The sequence below is a fragment of the Sinocyclocheilus anshuiensis genome, unplaced genomic scaffold, assembly GCF_001515605.1.
Source record: "Sinocyclocheilus anshuiensis isolate Anshui unplaced genomic scaffold, SAMN03320099.WGS_v1.1 scaffold1625, whole genome shotgun sequence".
Taxonomy (NCBI): Eukaryota; Metazoa; Chordata; class Actinopteri; order Cypriniformes; family Cyprinidae; genus Sinocyclocheilus; species Sinocyclocheilus anshuiensis.
In genome coordinates this window covers 927446-940653 of record NW_015539802.1, presented here as the reverse complement: position 1 = coordinate 940653, position 13208 = coordinate 927446, and the positions used below count along the sequence as shown (strand labels likewise).

General features: G+C 36.0%; 1 protein-coding gene across 1 annotated transcript in view; it reads left to right on the top strand.

Annotated features, from left to right (window-relative positions):
* Window positions 1-13208, top strand: part of LOC107683900 (IQ motif and SEC7 domain-containing protein 1-like) — a 73177-nt gene that overhangs the window by 5758 nt on the left and 54211 nt on the right. The window lies entirely within an intron of this gene.

Genomic DNA, 13208 nt, shown 5'->3' with positions numbered 1-13208 from the left:
ATGCACAATCAGCTTGTAACACTCCAAAGAGAAAGGAAAACTTGAAATCGCATCATATGACCCCTTTAACACATTTCATGTGTTAGTTTAAAATCAGTATAGGCATAGTGGCATACCTGTATTTATTCCTACTTTTTGAAAACCAAGAAGCATTTGTTAGCAGATTCTCAGTTGGAGAATTAATTTGTTTGGTCTTACAGGCAAATGGTAATCATTGACTGGCCTCACTCTCGCTCTCTCTCTCTCTCTCTCTCTCTCTCTGCATCCTCCTCCTCCTCTTCGCCTCCTCCCTTGGGGCCGTTAGTCATTAGTAAGGAACACATATCAGTTATTTATGTGGGTGTAAGACTGTGCTGATTGGCTGGGCAGTTTGTTCCAGTACTACAGAGATCATAGCGGAGGCAGCAAATGAAACGCTTCCATTTTTGTCTAGATTTATTTGAGATCCTCTAATTAGCTCCTTCACTATGATTTTAATTATGCTTGTGCTCCAGCGTTTAGCACAATGACCTCAGATTTATGACCTCATTGGCACTTTCAAACCTGTTATAATGGCCGTGCCGACTAAAGGTTTCCTTAATTTTAGGATGGTACTGCACAATATTGTAAAAACAGATACAGATAAATATGTAACGTCTTTTTTTATCTAGATTTTAGTAGGTTATCAACATGTGTTTAGAAAGTATCACCAAGAGCAATTTTAGGGTTGATAGGAAGCTGTTATGGTAACACTTTATTTTAAGGACCAATTCTCGCTATATTTGCTTATTAACATGCATATTACTACTAGCATATTTATTAGTACTATTAGTAGCTGTTTATTAGTACTTACAAAGCACATATTAATGCCTTTTAAATATTGCTTTATTTTTATTTCAGTTTTAGTTTTAATAATTTTAGTACTTTAATTTGCTCACTCTCATGTATGCATGTCTATTTCTTTTTGTGGAACATAACAGGAGAAATTTAAAAGAATTGTACTGGTCACTCTTTTTTACAGCTATAATGAACTCTGAGAATTTAAGCTTCACAAAGAATGAAGAAAAGCATAAAATATCATAAAATAATCAAAAGTGGTCCATTTGACTGGTGCATTATTTTCCAAGTCTTCTAAAGATAGCTTTTTGTGACAAACAGAATGACATTTAAGTAATTTATTCACATAATCATCCCCTTCAGTGTGCTGTTAACTCCTGCGCCCTGTTCCTGAAATATGGTGCACTAGTCAAACCAAGATCTACTTTAACACACAAGCTTTTTTTTTTTTTGAGCTTGACAGCCTCAGTTTTTGTTCACTTTCATTTTAAAAAGAAACAGTTTTCCCCTCCCCATAAGAGTGGCATACAGTAGACACTCAACTCCAGTCTATCGAGTTATTTTTAAGAGCACTTTTCCACCATTAAGGAGTCTTCATTTTCTTTCCCAAAGCATGAAGCATGTTATTCCTGACATCATTCTGCTCTCTGAATCTTGTCTCATCCCCTTTTCACACTCATCTCTCACAATCCCAGCATCCTCTTTTCACTGCTTCGGGTCAGAGATAATTCTTTATTCATATCTTCTCTCCGCTTTTTCCCCTTCCGTGCTCTTTCTCCCTCACTCTCTTTCTTTTGATTCGGTTTCTTCATTTTTGAGTTATGAGCTTTTTTTAAACTCTTCTCTCCTCATGTTTTTAGGTGTCTCTCTCTCTTTTCATGTGTGCCGCCCTCTCCACCCTCTCTGTGGCCAACAGATGGAGAATCAGTGTGTGTGTTCCACCGTTTCTCTTTTAGAGTCGAACATGCTGAGAAAAGGTCTTTCTCTCTCACTCTCCGCGCTCCTCCATTTTAGCTCGCTCATCTCCATGTAGTCTTACAGTAAATGCTGTATTTGATCATCTCTCCATCTTTCCATTGTCATCTGACTCTCTCTATATCTGCATTAGGTCAGGGTTGTCCAGCAGGTGTTAATTATTGACCCATGTTGTGTTTTTTGAGTGCTTCTGATGGCTCAGACTGTGTGCCAGCCGCCTGAACCTCTCTGCACCAGCTGACCTCTGCTGTTTGTGTCCTTTGGAATAGCTTTGAGCATTTGCAGTTTGACAACATGAAAATAAATTTGACCCTTTTTACTCTTGTTGTAGATTATTCATCATCTTTGTTTTCATAATTATTTATCAACTTTCTCAACCTTTGAAATGGCGTTTCTGCTGGCATAAACAACAAGAGGGGAAAAGTAATGTGATCTAATGATATCATTAGGAATCGGTAACAACGGTTGACTAGTCTTTAAATGTGTTGCCTTTAAAGCATTGCTGCTACAGCCACACACACTCAGAATACATTTTCATTTGACTGTCCATGTTCAGTACTAGCAGGCTGATCCATATTCAGTGAATATGATGAGAAATCTACCTCTATATGTGTGTGGTTTTAATACTTTATCTGATTCCTGAGCTTTTCCCCTTAAAATGCTTGTGCTGTAGAGTTCACTTTTTCAGGGGCCTTGCTTTCGGAAGTATTTCCCATTCATGTCTCCTATAGGTATTTAAAAAAAGTCAAAGAGTTAAAGAGGTATAAGGTGAATCAAACATTACAAATTCTAATTTGAAGCAAAAATGTATTTGAAAGTCAGAGAGAAGGATAAACGTACAAGACTATGTACTTAAAGACTTATAGGAAGGAAAGAACCACAAACCATTGCGAATGAGTACAAGCATTAAGAATTAGAATCAAAATAAATATGACGGATAAATATACAACTATTTAAAGATGTTGATTAGGTTTATAGAAATAGTAGATTTTATGTTTATTGCAAAATATACATGTACACACAAACATATGAGTAGTTTGAGAGCGTAGGAAGATTCTGTTACGTCATTTGCTGTGTTTCGTGGGAGTGAGCAGGGAATTCTGTTGTTAAACATTATTTTAAAAATAAGTTGAAATAATGCAGAATTATGGCTTCAATGATGCATATACCATTGACTAACTTCCTCTGAGCTGAAAGTAGGCCTGTCGCAATAATCAATATTGCGCAATATATGTACATGACCTCTATAATTTTCGGTGATGCAATATATTGCCCATTATATTTACTTAAATAAATGTCACCATGTTTTTTACATTTCACTTGCGCCCGTGGCTTTTGCAGCTTCTCGTACATAACGTGGTGTAGTTGGTGCTAGTTCAAATTAAAAAAATGCTTCTACAAACAAAGTTTCATCTGCAGATATGGTCTTGTTTAGGGATCTGTGTCTTTGTGCATACGGACATCTGACTGCTGAGTAGTGATTGTGTTTTTCAGCAATAGTGTGCACCCTTAATTTACAGAGAAAAGAAGGTCAGGGAAAAATCTCCATACGAGTTCTTTGTGCATTTTTCTTTTTTTGTACTTGTTACTTTGCACTTTTTGTTATACAATGTTTATTTACTATTTATTCAAGTTTTTTAAGGTATCTAATATTTTGATACTTAATTTCCATGATCTAAATATTCTTAAAAATTAAAAGTTTGTTGTCATTTGGAAGTGTGTAGGCCTTCTTGCATTATTATGCTGTTACATTATGATTATATATTCAGTGGCATAAAATGGTCTTTAAAATGACAATAATATCGCTTATCGCAATTATTTCTGGGGCAATATATCTCACAACAAAAAGTTGTTATCATGACAGGCCTAGCTGAAAGTTATCATTACAAATCAATGCTCAAAATGAATGGCATTTTTACTTCTAGAACTCAACTGTTGCTCTCTGTTGTATCGAATGCACCGTTGTTGTTGTTTTTTCAGAACTGAGGTCATCAAACTAGGTCCAGGGGAGTGTCATGGTTTCTTTTCATTTTCTTTGTATTTGGGGCTTCCCCTCTGTAATTATAGATGTAGTTACAGAAATATACATGTATATATGTACAGATATAATAACATGCAGTTTTTAAAAAAATATAAGTATGATGTAAAAATGTGTATGTACATAAGTAAATAAGTGCATTGTATCAAATGATTAATTTAAATATTATCCTGGTAACACTTTACTTTAAGGTGTCCTTGTTACACGTTACATGTACTTACTATAGTAATAACAATAAATTATTAACCCTAAGCCAAACCCTAATCCTAACCCTAACCATATAGTAAGTACATGTAGTTAATTAATATTACTCAGTACTTAAATGTATAATTACACTGTAACAAGGACACCTTAAAATAAAGTGTAATCATTATTTTATACAGTATATAATAATATTATAGTAAAGATATGTGGGTCCCAGTGTTAAACATGTCTGTAATCATGTATAATCACGTGTCTCCATTGCAAGTGTCTTACGCTGGGTATTGCTTTGACCTCCACCTAAAAAATTGTACAGGATTACAAAAAAAAAAGAACATAAGTATTTAAAATAGTAAAATACGGTAAATATAATTACATGTAATTATGGTTAAGTACATTTCAAACATTTATTTTTGCTTTGCATGTTTATTACTTTTTACTTGTGTGAAAATCACTAATTTATGTGCAGAGCTGGACCTGCCAGTTCAAAGCCAGACATTGCATAAATAATGGAAATCATCGCTAAATCATTGGCTGCTCTTTAAAAGGTTAACTGCAAACAGGGTCAGGGTCATGTTGAAGTTATTTGAACTTTAAGAGCCATGTTAACGCATGTTAAAGCATGCAGTGTGACACTCTGGGTGATGCTTCACTGCATGTAGTTCAGTGCACTGGGAAATGTTGACATGAGGGCCTTTACACAACTCAAATTTGCCATTGGAAATAGAAGGAGAGCTTCTAGTTGCAGCAAATCTAGTCATTAGTGTTAATTTATTAAGATCATGTTTTAGTGTTATTTAATTAATTTGTTTAAATATAGCTTCTGAGTCACATGATCACACATTATATTGATTCTCAAAACAGAGAGGACCATGTTCATGTAATTATGCCTATCACAGTGCTTCAGGTGTATAAATAGCTGATTATCTCACGTTTACTGCCAGTTCTTAATGCCAGCTTCCTATTCAGTCCAACCTCCCAACGCCTGTTCATTATTCAGCAACAAACCACCTTGATGAGCGACAGTGTGAACTACCCTGGTTTGCAGTGCTAAACCAATCATAACAGAGATTATTTAAATAGAGAGTTACACTTTATTTTAATTTCCTTGTGTGTTATACATTTAGGTTTTGAGTAATATTACATGCATTTGCTATAAGGTTAGCATTAGGTTATTGTTCTAGGGTTAGTTGCATGTTATTATTTATAATTTACTGTTAATACTATATTAATGTGCAATAAGGGCGCTGTCAAATAAAGTTTATCCACTTAGAGTAATATTGTTGCAGAAGTAAAAGCAGTTTTAGTTCTGAGGATCAGATGGTGGAAAATGGACAAAACTATATGACTAAAAAAACATGTTTTGGTGCAAGAAACCATGACTGCGTGTAATTTGTGATCATCCCATAATGTGGCATATGGAGCATTTCTGTTTGACATTTTGAATGCATTATATTTACTCTCAGGGAGGGTTTCGCACCACAGGTAACTCATCACAGCTGGTGTGGATATTTAGTTTTACTCTGCATTTAAGCTAACATTATTTCATTTAATACCACATGAACACTAGCGCGAATGATTATCACCTTTTTTCACTTGAACATGTGCTATTAATGGCAACCAATTTTCATTTCATTTCACATTTATATTGTACTGTGTAATTCAGCTTGATTCTGCATGTGGGTAGTTATAATGTGTCCATGGACTTTATTTTTAAATGCATTTATCTCCTGTCTTGTGACAGTGTCTTTGTACCAGCTTTTTTCTTCACTGGTCCATAAATGGTCACAAATGAATTTTCAGAAGAAAAAATACTTCATGTGTCTTCTCAATATGGGTTCATAAAACATGCATGCATGCTAATTTTAAAATAATTAGCAAAATTCTGTTGAAAATAATATGTCACACCACAGGACATGTCAACTTCTCAAAAGTATGTGAAGTCAACTGGCATTGTGCAGTAAATGGAAAGAATGAGTGCAAGAAGTAAAAGTGCGTTTGACTCACATGTATGTCAGACATCCTGTCAGGGAGTCCGACACACGCAGTATGAGAGTGTTTAATTAGTGTGACCTGAGTGTAATTACAATGAGCCAAGGGTGTTAATTACCGCTGTGATCTTTATTTATGTAACATTTGTGTGCTTGATATGAAATTCCAGCCTGATCTCATGTTTATACGTAGGTGTTAATACGTAACATTTACAAGCACAAAACGTACACTTTTGTACGTTTTTATTAATGCTAAAACGTACAATTTAGACGTATTTCAACGTTTAAAACGTACAAATTATTTATTTTAAGGTTTAAAGTGAAGTCGTGTTTAACATTATGTAGGCATATTCTTGGAAACGAGCTGGCAGCAGAAATCACAACAAAACGAAATGTTATCATTTCATAAGTAAATGAGTAACGTTAAACAATTTAATCATGCAATTGAAAACAAGGTAATTCATATGACAACTAAAAACTAATCAAATTAATGCTGCGATTTCAATATTCATAAGGATTCATTTTTAGCTGTCAATACGTCAGTTTTGTACGTTTAGATGCTGAAAATACGTCACGTTGGAAATTCATCTAAACGTTCATTTATTTTGACCTATCAAGTATGGGGAAACAAGACTTTTGTTTTATCTATTGAACTGTTATTTATATTTATGCATTTAGCAGATGCTTTTATCCAAAATGACACCCTAAGGAGGCAGTAGCATGAGAAGTGTTCAAAATATGGTGCATTTTTGTCTCCTTTATTGGCCGCCAGGCAAAAATCTATTAGAAAAGTTATAACACACCTCACAAGCAGTGTTGGGCAGTAACGCATTACTTAGTATTTTGATTACTTTTTTAGTAACGGAGTAATTTAACGCGTTATAATTTTCAAAATAGTAATTCGAGTATAGTTACAAGCCGAGGTCTCTATACGTTACTGCCACATTACATTGCTGACAGAATGCAGTGATTTATAATCTAGAGATTGTAAAAAGGATGTAGCACACGCACTGTCGAGTCAAGTGCCAGTGGATTAGAGACCTGCTCCCGTGAGGCCCGGCGGGATGCGGGAGAATAAAATGATTCACGGGACTCCCGCAAAATAGAAATATCTAAACATAAAATAGGCCTATCTAAAACAAATAAATTGTTATTAATCTATTGCACAAAAGGAACATGAACTAATATAAATATAAACGATTAACAGGTGCAAGAGTATGCAGAGTTTCTATTTAGGCTATAACACGTGTTTGCAGCATTGAGCGATGCAGTGTGAAATTTGTGTGCTCATGAATCCCATTATAACACGAATTGTAGACATTATGAAAGATTCATTATGCATATATGTATTGTGTTATAACAGAGATTTGTGAGAGTGCGATGAACTGAGATGTCTTTCAGAGATTATAAATGCAGCGCTCTTTGCTGGCATTCTGCCATGCCAAACCATGCACGCAGCAGCCGCTTGCTTTAATGAAAAATATCAGTGTTCTGTGAATGTTGATGCTTTAATAACAAATATTTATCAGGAGCGTGTATGCTGGGATTTCATAAATTTCATGGAGAAAAAAGTTACGTAACTAATGCAACTAATTACTAATTACTTTTGAAATAAAGTAATCAGAACAGTAACGTGATTAACTTTTAAAAGGAGTAATCAGGAATCAGTGATTTGATTACATTTTCAGAGTAACTTGCCCAACACTGCTCGCAAGTGACATGACATTGATGTTTTACTACAAATAGTGTGGGAGGACTCATGCGCACATGTTTAATACTTAAGGTTAATGAATATTACAGGTAACAGTGTAAATGTGCCCACATATTCTGTGCTGAAGGCATTGCTCTATAGTTATTTTCCAACTCTTAGTGAATTGAAAGACGCCTAATTACCCAACACTGTTTTCATATCATACATTTGCATAATTATGGTTTATTTTCATTTTGGCATTACTGTTTCCTAATGCTGCGCTCCCAGCAGGTCAGTTATGCAAGATCTTAGCATGGAGCTAACAATCACCAGCAGAAACTCTCACAGTCCACCAGGGAAGACAAGTTGACAGGATTTGCTCTTTAGGCTTGAGTCTATGTCTTCGAATTTGCTATTTTTATGATAGTTTCTTCCTCCCTATCTGTCTCTGTCCCTCTCACACATACACAAACACACACTCGTCCTTTCCCATCTTGGTTTATTGAACGTGCTTAAGGCAGTTTAATCATTAAATAATATGTATTATCAGATAGGGAAAGACTTTGTTTTATTGCTGTATCAAAGAATTGCTCTGTCTTTTCCTCTTCCATCTCTTTCCATGTGTGTGTGCCAAAGCAATGACTAGAGTAGAAAATGAAATCACGTTTTCTGTTATACCCCATTGTCCTTCTTCCTTAATCTCTCCTCCATCTATGCCTTATCTTTTCTTTTTACACTCAAACAGTTCTGCTACAATGTACTTAAATAGATTTCTACATTTTCTGAAGGAAATCTAAGTTGGGTATGCCTGTGCAAAACTCATTGCCACAGTACTTTTCTATATGTTTGCTGGGTGTTCTGGTCATTAATAGATGTTTAATTAAAAGTAGCCTATCCTCTGGTTTTATTATTGTATTATATTCCCTAGAAATGGCTTTGGTTCCTCCTTCAATGTAAGTAAGTACTAAGTACAGTATATGGGATTTTAGCTTGTTTTCACATCATCTCTCCTCAATAAGCCACACAGTTTGGGGTGTCTTTCATGTCAGTAGTGCTAACGGTGTGAGATGAGTGTGTTCAGAGCTACTGGATGGGTTTAGTGTGGCTCTAAGGGACACAATACAAAGATAAAGACAGCTCTCGCTTAGTTATCGTTCAGTAGGGGTTTGTTGTTTTGTGTGTGTGTGTGTGTGTGTGTGTGTGTGTGTGTGTGTGTGTGTATGCCATACATGAGAAAGTTTCAAATTAAGTTTATTCAGTGTGAGTAGCATTAGAGTTAACAACCATTTTAGAGCATCTTTAATGTAAACTGGAGCTGTTGCAGTGAGGCAGCTCTTGGTTGTGTCATACCTAGGCTTCTGTGAAAATCGGTAATAATGCATTTACTTTATGGGGAACACATTAAAACACAAGTACTTTTTGTTCCTATTTCCCTGCTGTGAGGGACAGAAATACAGTCTGCTCATTATGCTGTACTGCAGTGTACCTGGTTGTCAGTCACTCAGCCTTTCAGAATCGTTCAAGATGTTTTTGTCATAAATGTCAGGTAATTCTGCATAGTGCAGATTCCATTCAAAATGGAATTTTATTAGTATAACACTCATGTAAATGATTACTGATTAGAGAAGAGTCTGTTTGATTTAAGCTTCTAATGAATCAATGTAACGAGTTGGATAGAAAGGCCATTAATGAATCTACCATCCATAATATATTTTTTATTTATGAAATCAAATACTACAATTCAAAAGTTTGGAATTGGAAAGATTTTGAAATATTTTTAAAATAAGTCCCTAAGGCTGCATTTATTTGCTTAAAAATACAGAAAAAATCTGTAATATTGTGAAATATTATTACAATTTAAAATAACTGTTTTCTATTTTCAAATGTAATTTATGCCTATGATGCAAAGCTGAAATTTCAGCATCATTACTCCAGTCTTCAGTGTCACATGACCCTTCAGAAATCATTCTAATATACTGATTTGCTGCTCAAGAAACATTTCTTATTATTATCAATGTTGAAAACTGTTGTGCTGCTCAGTATCATTATTTTTGTTGATACAGTGATGCCTTTTTCAAAATGCAGGATTTATTTGAAATAGAAATCCTTTACTTTTAATCAATTCAGGGCATCCTTGCTTATTGAAAGTATCAGTTTCAGAGAAGAATTTAAATCTTAAATTAATTTAAGTGGTACAGTGATACAGTGGCCTCACTGTAGCAACAAAAATAATGATACTGAGCAGCACAACTGTCCGTCCTTCGGATGAGACGTTAAACCTGACTCTCTGTGGTCATGAAAAATCCCAGGAAGTCTTTTGAAAAGAGTAGAGGTGTGACCTCGGCATCCTGGCCAAATTCGCCCATTGGCCTCTGATCATCATGGCCTCCTAACAATCCCCATATCTGCTGATTGGCTTCATCACTCTGTCTCCTCTCCACCAATAAGCTGGTGTGTGGTGGGCGTTCTGGCGCACTGTGGCTGCCGTCGCATCATCCAGGTGGATGCTGCACACTGGTGGTGGATGAGGAGATCCCCCCCTGACAATGTAAAGGGCTTTGAGTGCCTAGAAAAGCGTTATATAAATGTAAGGAATTATTATTATTATTATTATTAACCCCAATTGTTTAAATAGTACTGTATATTTGTTATTAAATGATAGTACATTGCAGCAATCATTTGCATCATTTGTCTTTTCTTTAAATTTATATTGTAAACCATAAACAGCTGGTTTGTACAAGATAATTAACTAAAATAATTACAATAGAAAGTGTTTATAGTTTACATTAAGTTTGATTATTTCTGATGTGTTATATAGATGATATAAATAAGTAGATCGTAGTTTGAATATATCCTATCTGCCACACTATTCCTGTTTATTCTCTTCTAAAACAAGTAAACTAATAACGTTTTCTACAAAATGTTTGTCATGGCAAACAGGATAAAGATGTAGCAGCCAGGCAGTCAGTTTATTATATTTTGAACTGTTCCCACACAAAAGCTGTTTATTCAGCTTCTCCATTGACTTCTTTTCAAACAGGTCTCATGGTTGATCATTCCAAGATGACAGGTGTTCTATCAGGGTTGGAACTGATCTGAATAGGACAGCTCACTTCAGGACCTTGGATAGCGAATCTAGGACCTTAAAACAATACAACACAATGAAGAGATAGTACAATATTGAATATTATTAAGGCCTGTGGAGTCCACTCTGGTGATTTACACATAAAATGAGATGGGCAGATGTTGTTAAAGAGTGCATTAAACATTAATCTGTGCCCCAGGGTCGAACCTTTGTCTTCTGTTCACTTATTTATTTCTTTATTTTCTTGAAGAGTATCTTTAGATGGCGTCCCTGGAGAGCGAGCGTGCTGTGGGGTCAGGTTTTTGTTGGCTGTGATGATGTAATCTCATGCTTCGAGCGATGCAATCGTGCCAGGCCTGTGTGGCTCCTTTTACCTCATGGCAAATAAACAGGAGCATTTAACATGGGCTGAACCAATGGAGAGAGTGAGGGTGAACTGGACTGTCACACAATAGTTTGTCCTATACTGACTCATGGCTGAGTGGCTGTTAGCGAGAGAGAGAGAGAGAGAGAGAGAGAGAGAGAGAGAGATGGAGGATGAATATTAGACGTGGTACCGTCCCTCCTGGTTATTTGAGTGCACTCTCACCTTGCATATTATATAAGCCTTGCATTTATTTATTAATTTATTTCTCTATTTTTTGCAAACTGCCTTTTCCTCGCATGCACTCGCACACACGGGCTTCTGCACATTACACAAATAGCCCAAAGTGGCATTTCTTGCCAGAGATGTCCGACTCAAACCATGTTTCTGCACGTATGCATTTATCTGTGTGGGTGTGTGTGATCCATTCTGTGTGTTTTGTGTGCTGTTTATTTATATACAGCAGGGGTATTCATTTAAATGTACAAGAGGTCTCTAAATGTCCTTCCCACCAGAGGTTAGAATAATTAACAGTCCCAAAATAACTTACACAGTAGAAGGAGTTAGTATGTTATGTGGCTGTGAAGTTAAATAAGCAATGTTTTCTGATGGTAGCCATGATATTCTGTAAAAGTAAGAAATAATGAATTCTAAATAGTCAAATTCTCACTAATATATTGCATAATTTTCTTTTATAGAATTATTAATTCAAGTCAATTTAAAATGAACATTTTTTTAAATAAATCCTTTGAAACCTTGTGAAAAAGAAGCATGCTCTACCGAATGTGCACTTGTACTTCAAATCTTAAAAAATATATATTTTTTAAAAACTGTACTTTCAGAAAATATAATATTAATAAAACAAAAGGCCACTTAAGTGCACTTAAAGAGAGACACTTCTATGAATTTGTTTATAAGCACACTTATGTGTTGACTGACATACTAAATCACATGTTAAGTACTTGATTATCATTTTAAGTGTTAAACAATATTAAATGTACTAAATTGCAACTTAATTTTTACAAATGTGTATTTACAATTATATATACATGACATACAAGTGTCAACAGAAATTAAAGTATATTTTAGTTTAGCATAAATGCTTGGAAGTACAATAAGCAGTACACTTTTACCACAAAGACTATCAAAGTATTTATAAAATTACACATGAAGATGTGCTTATGTCTTACTTAAGTAGGTCAAAATAGTTCAGGTAATTTTATTCATTTGCATACAAGTTTAAAGTACAATACATTTTCATTTAATTTCAGTTAACATGCAGTTAAGTGTGTGGAAACCATTATATTCAGTTTTCCCTTTCATGGGAACTTCGAACTGCGTCCTCTAGGGGTCGCTATGGGGGAACGCCTCGTCGTGACCCGTGTCTGAAGCATACATTGAAAAAACACCAACTCGTTGGCCGGCGACAGCCATGACGTAACTACCGGTGCGACTATAGAATAAATAGGCGCCGGGAGCACACATCATTCTCTTCTTCGTCTTCATTGACTGTTTTGTTTGAAGCGTGCATTTCTGTGGTAAGAGCGATCTCTATTCATCTCATTATGGCGAGCACTAGCAAAGCGTTTAAGGATGTGTGCATCCGTGTTGATGTTGTTTAACATCTGATGACACACACGATCTATGCGTTATTTGTTTGGGCGAAGAGCACGCACGCGATGCCTCCGAGGGGGCAATCGGCGTGCACTGCGAGCATTTTTTCCAAGGGAAAAAGCTCCGCTCTCGTTTGTCTCTTTTTTCGAGGAAAGAGGGACAGCCATCTGCTCCCCACGGTTCAGGACCCGCCGCTGCTGAGGCACGGAGGAGAATGAGCTCATGGGGTTCGCAGGTGGACCTGGCTGATGAGTTTAGGGAGGGGCTTTCCTTCTCGCGCTCGTTGGCTGCGGACGAGAGAGAGCCGCTGGAGGATGATGTTATCTCTTTGACATCATCTGATCCGGGGGCCAGTGCTCTGCTGAGCAGGAGATGTCTGAGGACGGCGAAGAGGCTGAGCCTTCCCAATCCTCCTGCCCTGCGTATGATGAGCT